Here is an 18,486-nt window from a genome sequence, read left to right as displayed (position 1 = left end):
TATAGTTCTGTCGGCTGATTGCTGTCATCCAGCACTAAAAGAAATTATCAAAATCCCACGGGAGTTGGAACATGCCGCTAAACATTAGGAAAGTCCGCTCACCTGAAGAAATCCATCTTTACCTTCCTCCACTTCTTAGCTGTTTGAGGGAACTGAATATATAGTGGGACAAGGTCCACAATGGAAATTATGACCTTCATAAAAACCCTGGAAACTGTAGGCTGGCTTAGTCCACAAGTTAAGGCCGAGGAGGATTGAAAGGAACCCCTTCCTAAAATATAGAGAACTGTCAAGAGCCTGGTCATTCCTGGCACTGCCTGGCTTCTCTTTGTTTTTGGAGCAATTTTAGCTTCCGGCAAGCTGAACAGATCATGGATGACCTGGTGGGACAGGCCAAAACACCTTTTGACATTCTGGTCACTTGGGATACTATCCAGCTGGCTACGCTTCAGGAAAATGCATTACTTCCAGACCCCTCGCGAAGTTGAAGGCTGCTCCTCGGGTTGTTGCTGCTCCTCCTGTGCAGTAACCAGAAGAGTTGTGCTTGCTGCCACAACAGCAGTGGTGAAAAGCAACTCCACCTCAATATTCTCCTCCATGAAAACAACATGCACAATCCTCGCCCCAGCACACATTTGAGCGTGCAAAAGAATGTGTGCACGTAACGTGCGTGAACGTGCACACGTAACACGCATGAACGTGTGCTCGTACTGTATCCCTATATATTTTCACAGAACTTCTTAGCCATTCTGCATGCAAACAAAAAATTTCCAAACACACACAAAAAAAACAACACAAACCAGAAGGCTTCTACAAGAAAAACAGAACTGAAAGTAAGAACACACGATTTACTTAATTCCTCCAAAAATGTTTTTGGTTTGTTTTCCCATAAATGTTTTATTTTTTTCCTTCTAGTAACATGGAGCCAAGGAGAATGGCCACAACCACTGCCACCACCACCACCGCCGTCGCTGTTGCTGCTCTAATGACCTCTTTAGTCTAGTTTTACCTTCTTTTGACTTGCATCAACAAGGTGTGTATTTCATTGTTTTTACAATAGTATGCTCTGAGAAGCAGCAGTCCCCTCTTGCCCTCTGTGCTCTGAGTGATGTGGATGACAAGGATGTCACTTCGCATCGAGATGACACTGGGCTTTCTCTTGGTAAGATTAACCTTCATGGCATATCTTGTTTGACATTGTGCACCTGTCTCTAATCATGTTTATAACCACACTCATGTGTAATATGAGTGTTACATTTCACACATTTTTTGCACTGGGAGTGTTATGTTTTTTGGTTATATTTGTGGTAAACCAATCAATCCAAATTAACTTGGTTTAAAGTCAAGCTCACTCTATTTCATTTTTTTTTGTGCTTTATTTAGCAGATCACCGTCTACAGGAGGAGGTCTTGATCCACTGCAGAGAAGCCTAGGAGAGAATACAGGTAATTTGGTTTGTGTGTGTGTTCAGCCTTCCAAAAGCTAAATATTAACCTTTGATATCTCTATAAAATATCTATATATATATATATATATATATATAAGATTTGTTAAATTTTTGTGGGAGATGTTTCTGGTGCAACCTTCCTTTAGAAATGTCTACCTGCCTATTGAGTTAAATATTTAAAATAGACTCCTATTTCTGTCTAAATGTAAAAAATCATTTTGCCTGTGCGAGATATTGGGAACTTTTGATGTGTGAAGATTTGTCACCACTAGAGATGAACGAATTTCTCAAAAATTCGATTCAGCCGGTTCGCCAAATTTTCTGAAAAGATTCGCTTCAATCCCAATTTATTTGCGGCGAATCGTGTTAAAAAACATCTATTTCCGGCCTGCAGAGAGCCTTGATAGTGGTGTAGAACACTGTGCCTTGCAGTAACACACATAGGGAGTCTGCTGTGGTAGTGAAATAACACTGAGTCAGTATGACATGCAGATGACAGGCGTCACTATTAGAATCCGTGTTACTGCAAGGCACAGTGTTCTACACCACTATCAAGGCTCTCTGCAGGCCGGAAATAGACGTTTCTTAACGCGATTCACCACAAATAAATTCTGATCAAAGCAAATCTTTTCGAACAATTTGGTGAACCGGCCAAATCAAATTTTTAAAAAATTCGCTCATCTCTACTCTAAAGTAGATAGAGGCAGAGGGCCCTGAGGGAGGTGCTCGGTAAAAATAATTAGCCAGTTGCATAGCTCCATTGCAAGGTATAGACCTCAGAGACAGAGTAGAGGTAGAGGGCCACTAGTGGGAGGAGTAGAAGGAGATGCCGAAAGCTGTGAACGTGCTCTTCCCATCATGGTGTCCGTGCCGCAGTTGACAACTAATCAGTACACTCTGCAGAGGGGGTGTTGAAGTCATTGCCGATCCAAGCCTTATTCATTTTAATAAAAGTTATTCGGTCGAAATTTTCTGTGGAGAGCCGAATCCACTTGTCACTCACTATGCCCCCAGGTGTATCTCAGGCTTGTAACGTGGAACCAGTAACGTAGCAATCCAATAGTCAGTCCTTGTTTTTATGTGTTGTATGTGTGGATCTTTGGCTATGCACTCCTTCATGAAAGCTGTCATGTTGCTCAAACTACCCACAGCTGAGGTAATTCTGGACCCACACTCCTGTGGGTCGAACAGCAGCACAGGGTCAACTCCTCCCCCTCCCCCTGGTCTTGCCATCCACGGAACATGCCGCCTTGTGTTTGGGTGGATGGATGCCATGTACCCCTAATATCCTCCTCTGCCCCTTCCTCCCCTTCTCGCATGCCATGTCATCCTCATCCTTCTTCACCTCCTCCTCTTCCTGGATTTGTGGTGCACTATGCCTAGTAGGCACGCATGTCCAAAATGATGTTTGAAATGTCATCTCTTGATGTAGTGTCCGCTGTGTCGTGTCCGAAATCCACCATCATCTGTTCCAGCAGGCATATGATGGGGGTGGTGTCACTGACACAGGCCTGATCTCTGCTGATCATCCTAGTGGCCTCTTCAAAAGGTGACAATACAGTGCATAAGTCCTCAATTTGCAGCCACTCCGCAGGGCTGAAGAAAGGTAGTGTAGGTATACGTCTGAAACGAACAGACTCTGCCACGTAATCCACCACCACTTTCTGTTGTTCAGCCAGACGCTACAGCATGTAAAGGTGGAATTCCAATGTGTGGCCACATCACAAATTAACCGGTGCACTGGCAGGTTGAGATTTCACTGTAAATCCACCAATCTGGCACTGGCTATGCTAACTTTCTGGCCTTCAGCAACAGCAACTGGAGGCCTGGGTAATTCCTAAGGAAGCGCTGTACTATCAGGTTCATGACGTGAGCCAGGCAAGGTACGTGTGTGAGTTTCCCACAATGCAAGGCTGCCAGCAGATTGGCCCCGTTGTCACACACGACCTTGCCTGGATGAAGTCTGTTGGGAGGTAGCCATATGTCCTCCTGCTCCCGCAAGGCACTTAGAATGGCTGCGCCCGTGTGGCTGAGGGCACCCAGGCTTCGCAACCCCAGGACTACGTGGCAATGACTGAATTGTGCACGGAAATAGCAAACTGCTTGCGCTCCAGCATCTGGGGGATGGAAGGTTGGATGCTGCTAATGCTATCACAGAAAGATTGGACGATGGGGTAGAAGTTGTGGGGGATGGAAATGATGCCTGGTCTTGACTGCTAGCAATGCAACAAAAAGCAGCCGATCTGCGTTGGAGCTCCTGCTCACCACTGGTGGAGCCTGGAAAAGGTAATGCTACATGTCCCACTCAAATTACTGGCCGCAGCACGGGTAACTTTGCTGGCAGAAGGAGGAAAGGCAGCGGAGGAAGATCGAGCAGTTTGAGCTTGCTTCTTGGGCTGAGGTGGTCGCACAGAGCTCTGTGCTTTGACCAGGTGTTCCGGTAAGATTACCCAGTGGTGGCTTTTTAAATGAGTGCTCATGCAACTTGTTCCAAGTTTGTTTGGGTTTTTGCCTCGTTTTAAGTGTTGAGCACACAATTTGCAGATGACCATAGTATTGTCATCACTATGGACATCAAAAAATGCCCACACTGGCGAACATCTAACTGGGCCGGAAGGTGCTCTGGAGCTGATGCTCATGGTGGCCGTCCGCGGTTGTTGAGGCATAGCTGCTGTGACAGCTCCCGACGATTTACGACTATGACTTGCCTCACTGGTACTTGAAGAATGCAGATTGTGGGCAGCTTTTACCCTATTCCTCCCTCTCCTCTTCTTCCTCCTCCTCCTCCTCTTCTTCCTGCCTATGATAATCTCCTTGTTCACCCCATGTCGGATCAAGGACATCATCATCATCATCAGAACAGACAGTTTCCCTATATGTGCCGAAAGGAAGCAGCGGCCTTTTGAAGCCAGTTTGAATTGGCTCGTCTGGCTCAGAGTGTTCTGGTAAAAAGTAAGTGGGGGAAAGCCTGTGAACTGACTTGCTTTGTCAGATGACTGAAACAACTGAGCGTCTTGAAGGAATGCTTGTAGCTCCGCCTCTCCGACCCCTCGGTGGGACTCCATTACATACTGCTGTACACGTGACTTTACAGCCGCTGATGAAGAACTAGGAGAAACAGGTGTATCATGGACTGTTTGAGACACCTGTCCCAGAAAGCTGCCCTTTCCTCTTTGGCCATTGTAGAAATTTTTTTGTGTGGCTTGACACCCTGCAAAATACTTTGTAGCTAATATGCTATATGTTTATGTAAATTTGTACAGTAAGTGGATTTTTTTATTTGGGGGGGTTGACACAACACATGCAGCACTTTCCTTCAGTGGTGACGCTTGAAATATGCAGCACAGTATACAAAATATATACCGCAGTATACACTGCATCTGTGTGTCTGTCTCTCAGAACAAGTGTGATACTGTGCATGCAGTCAGGGAGGGTACCCTGCCTCTAGCTGCGTGTATGTAACACACTGACTGACTATCTATCTATCTATCTATCTATCTATCTATCTATCTATCTATCTATCTATCAAGCTAACAGTGAAACACTCTACCTATCTGAGTACAGTAGATTTCAGGACTGCACCAATACAGTACAATCCAACAATCTATTCGACTAATATATAGAGTGTGATACAGTCTAAGTAAAGCACTTTTTTTTTTACTTTGACAAAGCAAGCCAAGCAGCACAGAAAGGTTGTGATGCTAGCAAATCTCTGTCAGGAGTTGTACACGCAGGCACGCCCTGGCCCTATATAGGCCAATGGTTGCCTTTGTGACATGCAGTGACAGACAGCCAATCGGCTGCCTGCCACAACAAACATGGAGGGGAGCATCCCTGCTGTTATAGGATGGCCCTAGGCATCATGGGGGAGGTCCCTATGCATTGTGTGAGGGTCGAATTTGGGGCTTCGAATCCAGCAAAATTGGGGTCGAGTCCACCCGAATTCCAACGGTCATATTTGGGTCGAACATTAGGACGATCTGAATTCGAACAACAACACTAGTCACAATATTGGACAAAATTTATAAACTATTTTCTAAATTATATATTAGTACAAAATATTACAGGCATTTATCCAGAGTTGAATTTCTGGTAGAGGGCTGTCTGACGCAGGATATAGATCATGGCATGATCCTAGGAAACCTGTGCGTGCACTCATGATTCTCCTCCTGGCATCACAGACTACATGTACATTCAGCAAATGATACTGCTTCCGGTTGGGAAATTATATTTCCTGTCGTTTAGGGGCCTGAGTTGCCACATGGGTGCAATCGATGGCCCCTAAAACATTAGGAAATCCTGCTCGCCTAAAGAAATCCACCCTTACATTCCTCCACTCGTGAGCTGTGTGAAGGAAATGAATATATAGTGGGACAAGATCCACAATGGCATTTATGACCTTCATAAACACCCTGGAAACTGTAGGCTGGCTCAGTCCACATATTAAGGCCGAGGTTGTTTGAAACGAGCCCGGCCTAATATATACAGAGTGGACAAGAGCCTCGTCTTTTTTGGCATATCCTGGCTTCTGCTTGTTTTGGGAACAGTTTTATCTTCAAGCAGACTGTACAGGTTCTGGATGACAGGACGGGACAGGCAGAATTGCCTTTTGACATCCTGGTCCCGCATGTCATCCAGGTTGCTCTGTTTTGTAAAAACCTGTGGCTCCCGGACCCGTAGTGAATTTAAAGGCTACTCATCAGGTTGTTGCTGCTCCTTGGGTTGTTGCTGCTCCTCCTGTGCAGCACCCCAAATAGTTGCAGTTGTTGCCACAACAGCACTAGCCAGTATAACAATTCATCCATGTCCTTCATATTCACCAAACCCACAATCACCTAGGCACATATTTCTGATGTGTGAGCGGTTGCGCGTACATGTGCGCACGTAATATTTCCGGCCACGCGTACACGTGCACATGCCCTGCATCCCTATATATTTTCAGAGAAATTTTTAGCCCTTTTGCTTGCAACATTTACAAACCTTTCCACAAAAAAACAAAGTTGATTTGTGGCAAAGACAACACAAAAAGCTATATTTAGGGTAAGAATCCACCATTTACCTCATTTCTCTGAAATTTGTTTTGTGTGTTGTCCCATAACTAGTTTTCTTTTTCCCTTCGAGACTATGTATAGCCTAAAGCCAACCACGACCACCAGCACAACCACCAGCACCCCTGCTGGCAACACCACCAGCACCACTGCTGGCACTACCACCCCAGGGCATTTTTCAGTAAATAGACCAGCAGGCAGCTCCCTCAGGCAAGCTAGGTTGCCTAGAGAAGCAGGTCAAGCAATATCTAGGCCCCTGGGCCCTCAACCTGGCACCTCAGCCAGTTTTAACCAGCCCAGGGATTCTGCTTCCAAGGCAACCAGCTTCACTCCTGAATAAAATGCAGCCCTCATGGAGTCCTCCATAGAACATTTTCCATGACTCTCTGGGGGCTTGCACTCCCAGACCTCCCATGCTGCAAGGCAGGGACTCTGGGAAGAAAATTACCAGGAATGTTATTGCAGTGGGCAGTACACAACGGACCATTACCCAGTGTCAAAGCGTGTGAGTGACATCTTCAGACACATCAAAAAGGTCCTGGGCACAGAAGCCATAAGGTGTGGGACACATCCTCAACACCTTGTTCAGCATCTCAGGGAGTATGAAAGATTAGCGTTGCCATTCATTGGGCCAGAAACGGTGGTAGGGGTGGACTACAGGGATGACTCCAATGTTTGGCAACCATGTAAGTTCAATCCTTTTACATTACCTAATTGGCTATTTTTGGGGATTGCAACAGTTTAGTCATTTGAATTTAGGCCAAAATTGTATTGTGTTTTTACTTAGTTTTGTTTAGGGAGAAATATGAGATCAGTTTTGTAAGATAACCTGTGTAGCATATTTTTGCATTCTCTTTACTTGCATCAACAATGTATGTATTTCTAATTTTTGAAAATAGTACGCTCTGAGACGCAGCAGTCCCTTACTGCCCTCTCTGCTCAGAGTGATGAGGATGAGAAGGATGTCACTTCGCATGTAGAAGATGACACTGCTCTTCCTCCTGGTAAGATGAACCTTCATCTTGTTTGACATTGTGCAGCGGTTTCTAATCATGTTTAAAACCACAGTCATATGTGTAATATTTCAGCTCCCTCACATGTTAAATTTCATGCATTTGTTTGTCTGGGAGTGTTATGTTTTTTGGTTATTTTTGTGGGCAACTGATTAATACAAATGACCTTTTATAGTTGAGCTCACTCTATTTCTTTTTTTTTGTGGTTTATTTAACAGATCCACATCTACAGGAGGAGGTCATTGAGCCAGGTAATCCAGGTAATTTGGTTTGTGTGTGTGTTCAGCCTTCCAAAAGCTAAATAATACCCTTCTATGTCTCTGAGTTTTTTGTTTTTTTTAAGATGTTTCTGGTGCTTGATTCTGATTGAGAAGGAGGGTGGGACAAGGGAAGGGAGGGGGAAGGAGTAGAATGCTTTTGAAGTGGCACTAGAGAAAGTAGCTTTGTAAATATACAAACTTTATTATAGTATTCTAAATCCAAATACAGCAAACAATAAAAAGTTCGGTTGTGACTGAGCATATATATAAACAAATACACCTTGAAAACAGATAGTCTAAATAACAATTATCTGTTACAGTGCAAAGTTTCCTGTCCCGCCACGTTTCACCCCTATGGCCTTTCTCAGGGGATATAGAGAAAAACTATAGACCACTGTAAAAATATGTACGAAAGAATGCATGTAAGTTTATCAGTTAAGCAAAAAGCAAAAAGCAGCAAATATTTAATACTATATCATTCATAGGTGGATAGAGTGAGATTTTTTTATCAATACCATAAATGTTATTCCTGAATATACACTTAACATGCACCATAAAGAAAATAGATTCCAAATCAAATACCAAGCTTTTAGTGTATTTAATACTGTAAACTTGCACTTACATTGTACTTTAAAAACTCAGCCACTGGTAGATAATGCATATCAGGAGTTTTCAGCAATATGAACCTTCTTAAAACCAGAAAAGTTTTGTTGAGTTCAGAATAGTGCCATAAGTGGGGAAAATGTGGGTATAGTTTTACAGACTAATGTACAGTGTGAGTGAGTGAATGTTAAATGATGTCTGAGTGAAAAAACACACTCAGATCCACAAATTTTTTCTTTGAAGTCTCCTATCAAACCAGAGTGTCCCCAAGCAACCAGAAAAGTTTTTTTAGAAAGGGTTATTCAGAGATGGTAATGATGATAAACCTGGAAGTTTGGTCATTAGCGATATGATACTTAGCAGTAATTAGTGATATGGCACTCGCTTCATTAGAAGAACATCTGATAAAGAACAAGAAAAATTTCCATAGCTGACGTTTACATTTATAGTACAACTAGTTAAGACCTCTGTAGGGAAATAAGTTACCATAAAAAGACTTACAATACACTCCTGTTGATTAGGGTTCCCCAAACAAGGAGGTCATTGGCCCCAAATGTGAAGTGTTTTGTGTGTCATTCAGGAATGATTATGAAAGTGTAACCTAAGGATAGGAATTAAGTTTTAGTTTACCGTAACCAAATTATACAAAAACCCTAGATCAGAAAAAGAAAAAGTCTACAGCGTTTGTCTATATTTGACTCCTGCCATTTATGTTTCAAAGGCAAGATAAATACAGCATGTAAAGTAAATTAGTTGGTACTTACTTTTGGGGACGGTAGTGGAGAAAAATCCGAAAAAACGGAAATGTTGCGTCCAAGCTTACCCTATTATCCATCCTTGATTGCTCAGTTGCGTATAGTTCTGTCGGCTGATTGCTGTCATCCAGCACTAAAAGAAATTATCAAAATCCCACGGGAGTTGGAACATGCCGCTAAACATTAGGAAAGTCCGCTCACCTGAAGAAATCCATCTTTACCTTCCTCCACTTCTTAGCTGTTTGAGGGAACTGAATATATAGTGGGACAAGGTCCACAATGGAAATTATGACCTTCATAAAAACCCTGGAAACTGTAGGCTGGCTTAGTCCACAAGTTAAGGCCGAGGAGGATTGAAAGGAACCCCTTCCTAAAATATAGAGAACTGTCAAGAGCCTGGTCATTCCTGGCACTGCCTGGCTTCTCTTTGTTTTTGGAGCAATTTTAGCTTCCGGCAAGCTGAACAGATCATGGATGACCTGGTGGGACAGGCCAAAACACCTTTTGACATTCTGGTCACTTGGGATACTATCCAGCTGGCTACGCTTCAGGAAAATGCATTACTTCCAGACCCCTCGCGAAGTTGAAGGCTGCTCCTCGGGTTGTTGCTGCTCCTCCTGTGCAGTAACCAGAAGAGTTGTGCTTGCTGCCACAACAGCAGTGGTGAAAAGCAACTCCACCTCAATATTCTCCTCCATGAAAACAACATGCACAATCCTCGCCCCAGCACACATTTGAGCGTGCAAAAGAATGTGTGCACGTAACGTGCGTGAACGTGCACACGTAACACGCATGAACGTGTGCTCGTACTGTATCCCTATATATTTTCACAGAACTTCTTAGCCATTCTGCATGCAAACAAAAAATTTCCAAACACACACAAAAAAAACAACACAAACCAGAAGGCTTCTACAAGAAAAACAGAACTGAAAGTAAGAACACACGATTTACTTAATTCCTCCAAAAATGTTTTTGGTTTGTTTTCCCATAAATGTTTTATTTTTTTCCTTCTAGTAACATGGAGCCAAGGAGAATGGCCACAACCACTGCCACCACCACCACCGCCGTCGCTGTTGCTGCTCTAATGACCTCTTTAGTCTAGTTTTACCTTCTTTTGACTTGCATCAACAAGGTGTGTATTTCATTGTTTTTACAATAGTATGCTCTGAGAAGCAGCAGTCCCCTCTTGCCCTCTGTGCTCTGAGTGATGTGGATGACAAGGATGTCACTTCGCATCGAGATGACACTGGGCTTTCTCTTGGTAAGATTAACCTTCATGGCATATCTTGTTTGACATTGTGCACCTGTCTCTAATCATGTTTATAACCACACTCATGTGTAATATGAGTGTTACATTTCACACATTTTTTGCACTGGAAGTGTTATGTTTTTTGGTTATATTTGTGGTAAACCAATCAATCCAAATTAACTTGGTTTAAAGTCAAGCTCACTCTATTTCATTTTTTTTTGTGCTTTATTTAGCAGATCACCGTCTACAGGAGGAGGTCTTGATCCACTGCAGAGAAGCCTAGGAGAGAATACAGGTAATTTGGTTTGTGTGTGTGTTCAGCCTTCCAAAAGCTAAATATTAACCTTTGATATCTCTATAAAATATCTATATATATATATATATATATATATAAGATTTGTTAAATTTTTGTGGGAGATGTTTCTGGTGCAACCTTCCTTTAGAAATGTCTACCTGCCTATTGAGTTAAATATTTAAAATAGACTCCTATTTCTGTCTAAATGTAAAAAATCATTTTGCCTGTGCGAGATATTGGGAACTTTTGATGTGTGAAGATTTGTCACCACTAGAGATGAACGAATTTCTCAAAAATTCGATTCAGCCGGTTCGCCAAATTTTCTGAAAAGATTCGCTTCAATCCCAATTTATTTGCGGCGAATCGTGTTAAAAAACATCTATTTCCGGCCTGCAGAGAGCCTTGATAGTGGTGTAGAACACTGTGCCTTGCAGTAACACACATAGGGAGTCTGCTGTGGTAGTGAAATAACACTGAGTCAGTATGACATGCAGATGACAGGCGTCACTATTAAAATCACTGCACACTTCACTTATTTGGGCAGTCACGGGGCCAAAACTGACCAAATAACTCAAGTATGAACTCAGCCGTACAGGTCCATGTTAGCATCCAGAAGAAGCACACTCCTTTTACACCCTTGTCAGCTGATTCCACAAAGATGCCTACAGAAGCTGTTCTATTAACCGCTTATACAAGCTCATACAAGTAGAGGGTGTCAGCACTAAATTTGTGTTGACGTCACTGATTATTTTGCCCTTCCTCTGATCCATCAGAACAATAACCCACAAAAAACGGATCCTGTCTGTGGAGCATCTGCCTTCACCCGGTCAGCATTTGCACAATAATCCATCAGTATTGCTAATGCCAAAAAAAACAGGAGTGGATCCAAAACAGAGATGACACGTGAATGGAATATTTGCATTTCTTCTGTGTTTTGTACCCACTCCTGCTTTTGGCTACCAAATCATAAGCCAATTCTGATGGGACCATACAGGCCTTACAGCTGCTACATAGACAGGATCTGTTGTGCTTCTCTTTTTTCCTTCCCTCTGACAGATCAGAAGAAGGGTCAAATAAATAGTGATGTCATCCAAGCCAAAAAAGCAAAATAGTGGCCCCGTCATGGAGTGGGGAGGGTGGGAGAACAGCTTGAGAAGTCCACAGAGTGGCACAATGACATAGTGGTGAGGTGAAACCACAGAGTGGCCCATTGACAGATTCTGGAGGTGGCGGCAGCATCAGGAGGCCACAGAATGGGACAATGACAGTGTGGAGGTGGCAGCAGCATCAGGAGACCACAGAGTGGCACAATGACAGAGTCTGGAGGTGGCAGCAGCATCAGGAGAAGGCCACAGAGTGGCACAATGACAGAGTCTGGAGTTGGCGACAGCATCAGGAGGCTACAGAGTGGCACACTGACTGAGTCTGGATATTTTTTTATTGTAAAAACAATCAGAATAAAATACAACATATCACAACATTTACAACACTCCTCACACAAACACTTCTAGAACAAAATCAAAGTCCCACAAACACTTCTAGAACAAAATCAAAGTCCCACCATTCTTGGCTGTAATAAAGAAACAATAAATATTCAGAATTTTTCCCGGAGCAGAATTCAGAGATTCACATTTTTCCACAATTCAGCATTTTTCCTACATTTCCTGATCTCTAATGATTTGATCCATCTGAGCTCAGACATAATGAAATCTATTACCTTCCCAGAAACAAACAATTCATTGCACATGGCCACCCTGGTCCTTGCATGCCAGTGATAATATTTCACCACAGATATTATGATATAGGTTGTTTCCCGGTTTACGTTGGGAATTGTCTGGGGGACCCCATATACCTTGTCCGAGTAACTCAAAAGTTTCAGCCTCTGAATTTTAAGCCTTCACGCCACTCCTTCCCAAACCTGACAACTTCCTGCACAATCCACCATGAAATGCTCCATAGACTCTTCTTGGGGACAACCTAAAGGACAACTTCTATCAGCTGCAAATTTTTCATTTCCCCTAACAAACATTTTACTGTGCAAGGACAACCAGGTGATATCAAACACCTTTGCAGGTAATCTATGGCCTTTCAGATATTTCAAACTTTCCTGCAGAGCCGACGTGACAGAGTCTCTGAGTGGCAGCGGAGAGCAGAAGAAGGACCTGCAGATACTATGGTAAAGCTCTTTTCTTGTGCTGTTCTCCAGGTATGACTTCTCTATTCCCCATTTCCTCAGGGAATTAAGCCCTAAGCGCAGGTATAGTGGAAGGTGACAATGAGACCATCTCCCCCTCTTTAGTATATTTCCCCTTAACCAGCATTCTGCAAAGGGCTCAATCCAAGCTCTGACGCTGCTTACCCACATGGGACAGACATTAGTATCCAGGCTCCCAAAATTCACTTTCAGGAACATGAAGTCAAAAAATTCAGATTCGGATTCAGCATGCCCAAACCCCTTTTTCTTCTCTGCAGGTAAGTCACTCCTTTTTTTATTATGTTTAACCTATTCCCCTACAAAAGCTGGAAAAACAAACTAAACAGCCTAGCAGATAGGCTATCAGGCAATGGGAAGACCACAGACACATAGAGAAATACAGGGACCAGGTAGGTCTTTAACATCGCCACCCTTCCTCTATAGGTCAGCTTGAAATGTTTCCAACGTTGAACTTTTACATTACCAGCTTCTAATTTCTCCTCCCAGTTTAATCTAGCATTGTCTTCTCTACCAAATGTAACCCCTAAGATCTTGATTTGGGTTGAGGCTATCGTGAACTGTGTCAGATGAAAGCCAGGATCACCTTGTAAGGTCCAGAGAGCTTTGCTTTTCTGCAGGTTGATCAGTGACCCTGAAGCTTGGGAGTAATTTCTTATAGCTGCAGATAACATGGCGGCCTCATGAGGAGTGGATATCACAGCCGTCACATCATCAGCATATGCTACCATAGTCATAGGAGGGCTATTGGGAATTATCACCCCCTGGAATCCACATTCCTGCAAATATCTCAGAAAAGGATCGATAGCAAAGACGTACAAAAGTGGGCTCAAGGGGCAACCTTGTCTCATCCCTGCCTCTACCTTAAAAGTGTCGCCTTGCCACCCACTGATAAGGGGGAAGCTCTCAGCTAACCAATCTACAAAGAGTTCTGGGATGCCATACTTCAGCAAAGCTGCCCATAGGTAGTCATGGTCCACTCTGTCAAAGGCTTTGGCCTGATCGAGACTGACAACATATTTACCATAGCCAAATACTTTACATCTCTCAAAGATCTCCCTTAATGAGATGACAGCTCCAGAGATGTTTCGTCCTTTCACCGTACCAAACTGACTGCTTGTCAGTAGTGATGAGGAAAGACTAACCAGTCTAGTAATCAAAATTTTAGCTAGAACTTTCCTATCGACATTTAAAAGGGCTTTAGGCCTCCAGTTCCTAATATCAGTTGGTTCTTTGCCCTTTGACAGTAGGACTAGGGATGACAATCTCATGGACCGGGGCATCAGACGCTTTCCTAGACAGCTCTTATAAACCTCCACATGAATAGGAGCCAGAATATCTCTAAATTTCTTATAAAATTCGGCAGTTATGCCATCAAGACCCGGTGCCTTCCCCTGGGACAACTTGTCTATGGCCTCTTTGACCTCCGCTACCTTTATGTCTGCTGTGAGGAGGGAAAAGTCTAAATTATTTGTGTCAGGACCTGGAGTTGTTGCCAAGATCTTGGTCATCCTTTCATTATCTAAATCCTTTTTCTGGAATAAGACAGCATAGTATGTTTTTACAACTTCTAGGATTCCTGCACGGGAGTCCTGTAAAACCCCATGGGAATCCATGAGACCAGTTATCAGTTTCTTCTCCACTCTATCCCTGCAATTCTCAAAGGGATCTGGTGTTCCCGGGGTCCCGTAATCTCTTTCAAACTTGTATCTGCTGTACTAATATTGCTTGATTTCAGATTTTAGCTGGGTTATCTTTTCCCCTGCCACCACCCCATCTGAGTAAAGGGACTCCAACTCTTTCCATAATCCCAGGTAATGCCTATATTTACTTTGTCCCCTATTGGCTAATAACCTCTTTAATAGAGAAGTGATGTCCTCCTTGACATCTTCCCACTAATCTGCATTACATTCATAGAGGTCCTGCCTATCCATTTGTCTCTGCAGGAGACTTTCCACTTCTTCCTGTACAAGCTGATCCTCTAAAAGGCTGGAGTTCAGTCACCAGAGTCCCCTACCCATGTCCGGGCACTTACCCACCCCCAAACAAAAATAAAGAGCAACATGATCAGAATAAGGCACTCATTTCTCATTCCTATCTGTGACAGTTTCTGTACAACTCACCAGGGCTAGGTCATTTCTACTCCTCCATTCACCCAAGAAATAAGTGAAACCTGGCATCCTTCCACCATAGGTGAACACATCATATAACCCGGTCTGGGAGATGATTTGGCTGAGGACCCTGGCATCTCCACGCCCTTTTCTTCCTGAGGACCTGTCACTTGTACTAAGGGCCACATCAAAATCCCCAGCCATGATGACTGGAATGGAAGAGAACAGATAGGGTTTTACATAATTGAATAGACTGACTCTTTCTGATATGACTTGTGCTTCTCCCACGTATAATTACCTCAGACATCTACTCATTGATATTTCTGTCAATCTATGGATTATTACATCCCTTGTATTAAAAAGAATGGCAACCCCTGCATAAGGCTCAGCAGCCAGGGACCAAAATGAGGGTCCGGTCTGCCACTCGGCCTCCGCATCATGTAATGACTTCACCGAGGACAGGCGAGTCTTCTCTACATTCTCAAGTGAGTCCATTATCTGGGCTGCACTGCTGTCCATTGCTCCCAGCTGAGCAGAATTGCCCCTTAATACCTCTGCAGATGTACCTGTTGCAAAATGAAAGTTCTCACTGCTGCCCCCTGCTGGCTGTGGTGATAGTGCAGAATCTCTCTTCTGCTGCTGAAACTCCCTGGTTACATTGCTAACCTCAGACAGGTCTTATCGCTGGTAAGAAAATATTGGCTGCTGCAACACAGATTTTCTTACCAATGGCATACTGGTGGGTTCCTCAGTCCCTTGGAAACGATCTTTATTCTTATAAGTCTCTCCTATGGGTCCCAGTTGTTCCTGGACTGAGTCGATCTTCCCAACCACCGAAGCGAGTTTCATAGCCAGTGATTTCAGCTTGCTGTACACGGTAGTACACCAAACATCATTGCCCAGTGCCCTGATTTACATTTTGCCCACTATTAGCCCTGACCTTGATCTGACCTTTTGATCACTTATAAATCACTTCCTGAATGTATCATTTCATCACTTTGTCTTTGACCTTGATGTTCCTGACTGTTTGCTGGAGGAATTTGAAAGCAGAGATAGCGATTTGGAGTCCCTTGTGGAATCAAGCGATAGCGATTCACCAAGAAATTTGTCATCGGACAGCGAAAGTGAACTGAGCGACGATTCTGAACCTGTGCGCACATGGTGTCCTATTGACCTTGATGCGGATCAGGCAGCACCGCCAAGATTTCCATTTACCGGCACACCTGGGATGAAAATTGAGGCTGAATGCAACGACCCCCTGGCATACCTGAAGTTGTTTTTGACTGATGAAGTTATCGAAAAAATTGTTGCGGAGACAAACAGGTAAGCCGCTCTTGTGTTTGCTAACTTTTTGAAATGTTTTGCTATTTTTTTTTTATGCCAACATGTATCCTACTCTGTGTTTGCTAACTTTTAGAAAATTTTTGCAAATTTTTTTTGCCAACATGTGTGCTGCTGTGTTTGCTAACTTTTTTTGCTATTTTTTTTTTTATGCCAACATGTATGCTGCTCTGTGTTTGCTAACTTTTTAAATTTTTTTGGTATTTTTTTTTTTTTTATGCAAACGTATATGCTGCTCTGTGTTTGTTAACATATTACTTGCCACCTTCACACTATAAAAGAACATATCCTAAAATACATTTTTTGATTTGTTTTATGCAGGTACGCTGGACAACAACAAGGTGCTCCACACCTGAGGTTTGCAAATAGCAGAAAGTGGGAACCTGTGACCAAGGATGACATTTGGCTGATTTTGGGCTTGGTGATCCTGCAGGGAGTTGTGGGCAAACCCCTGCAGAAGTGGTACTGGTCCAAGAACAAAATGGTTGCCACTCCATTCTTTGGCACAGTCATCAATGACAGAGGAAGGAAGAAACGCAAAGAAACCAGGTTCTACTGTCCTGACTGTGATGTTGGACTTTGTGCAGCACCCTGCTTCAAAATCTACCACACCCGGGATGTCTACAAAAAATGTAAATGTTTTTTTTTTCTAAAATCTGCATTTAATTTAATATTTATCAATAATATTGCACCCTTGTTTGGAAAATTTCAGTTGGAAATTTTTGATAAAAAATTTTTTTTTTGATAAATTACACTGTTGTGGTCTATTATTTCATTATTTTTTATAATTATGATTTATAATTATGTATTATATTATAATTTATGATTATAATACAAGAAATAAATATAATTATTATACCCAGGAGTTAATCCTAAGAATTACAGACCCACAATATAAACAAAAATTTCTACGCAAAAAAAATAGGATCACTTTTTGCATCAAAAAATGACAGAATTAGAACGCTAGGGGGGTTAATTTATAAATGCCCTCTATCTGGCTCTGGATTGTACTCTTTGCTTTCCTCAGGCTTTCCATTTCTTTTACAAGGGCTAGAATGTTCTGTGCTAGGCTCAGCCCAGGCTGGCAGGCTGTTACCTTCTGCTCGGTCACCTCTGCCGGGTGTTTAAACGTTGCTGGGTCCTCAGATGGACTGGAAGCCAAGTCATGCGCTGCCCCACTCCCACTCACAGGTGATGGACTAATCTGCTGTGATTTGTGGGTCGCTGACCCCATCTCAGTTTGGAGCTTTGTACTGCTGGTTGTATTTGCAGAAATCTGGGAGGATTTCTGAGCTGATGGAGACCCCGAAGCCGCATTTGTTGGCCTTCTAGTACTTTCAGCACTGTTTTTACTTTGCTGGGCTCTCAGGAGGGCTGAGCACACCTGGCCAGTGGGAATCAGAACTTGTTGCTGCAAATTCTCCTTTATTGTCTTTTGTTCCAAGGAAATTTTCCTTGACGTCTGCGAAATGGCTGCACTGTGCTGGGCCGGTGCTGCCCCGCCATCACCTCTCTGTCGGGTAGACTGACTCCGAGTCACCCTCTAAACCACCTGTGGGGTGGGCAAAGCTTTCTGCGCTGCCACAACACTGCTCTGACCTGATTGCACTGACTGCTCCATTGCTGGGCTTCCCTGGGTATAAATTCCCATCTGCTGTACAGGTTTATCCAATTCATGTTCATGCTTCATACTGCTCTTCACATGACAATCATCTTTATCAGAAATTTCACAGCTTTCATTCTTATCAGTACTTGGAGAATCTGTTGTATGGAATCCATCGAGTCTGCATCATGTATAGGCCGAGAAGCCTGGGGCTTTCCTGGGGAACTTCCCCACCCAGTGCAGCCCAACCCTGGGCTAGAGCCAGACATCGGAGAGAGAGGAGCACAGACCGGCCTGCAGCTGCTTCCTCAGAAGCCACACCCACAATGACTGAGTCTGGAGGTGGCGGCAACAGCAGCATCAGGCAGAGGCCACAGAGTGGCACAATGACAGAGTGTGGAGGTGGGAGCAGAATCAGGAGGCCACAGAGTGGCACAATGACAGAGTCTAGAGGTGGCGGCAGCATTAGTAGGCCACAGAGTGGCAAAATGACAGAGTCCGGAGGTGGCGGCAGCATCAGGAGGCCACAGAGTGGCACAAGGACATAGT

At 43.5% G+C, this 18,486-nt stretch overlaps 1 long non-coding RNA gene across 1 annotated transcript in view; it reads left to right on the top strand.

The window, feature by feature from the left end:
- Window positions 1-10,162: 10,162 nt before the first annotated feature.
- The window catches only part of LOC140322288 (uncharacterized), a 14,322-nt gene continuing 5,998 nt past the window's right edge, over window positions 10,163-18,486 (top strand). Inside the window, exons 1-2 of the long non-coding RNA XR_011919193.1 lie at window positions 10,163-10,258; window positions 10,612-10,670. This is a non-coding gene — a long non-coding RNA (uncharacterized lncRNA). The remainder of the gene's footprint in view (window positions 10,259-10,611; window positions 10,671-18,486) is intronic.

This window comes from Pyxicephalus adspersus, chromosome 1, assembly GCF_032062135.1.
Source record: "Pyxicephalus adspersus chromosome 1, UCB_Pads_2.0, whole genome shotgun sequence".
NCBI classification, from domain to species: domain Eukaryota; kingdom Metazoa; phylum Chordata; class Amphibia; order Anura; family Pyxicephalidae; genus Pyxicephalus; species Pyxicephalus adspersus.
This window is presented reverse-complemented; position numbering and strand designations above follow the sequence as displayed.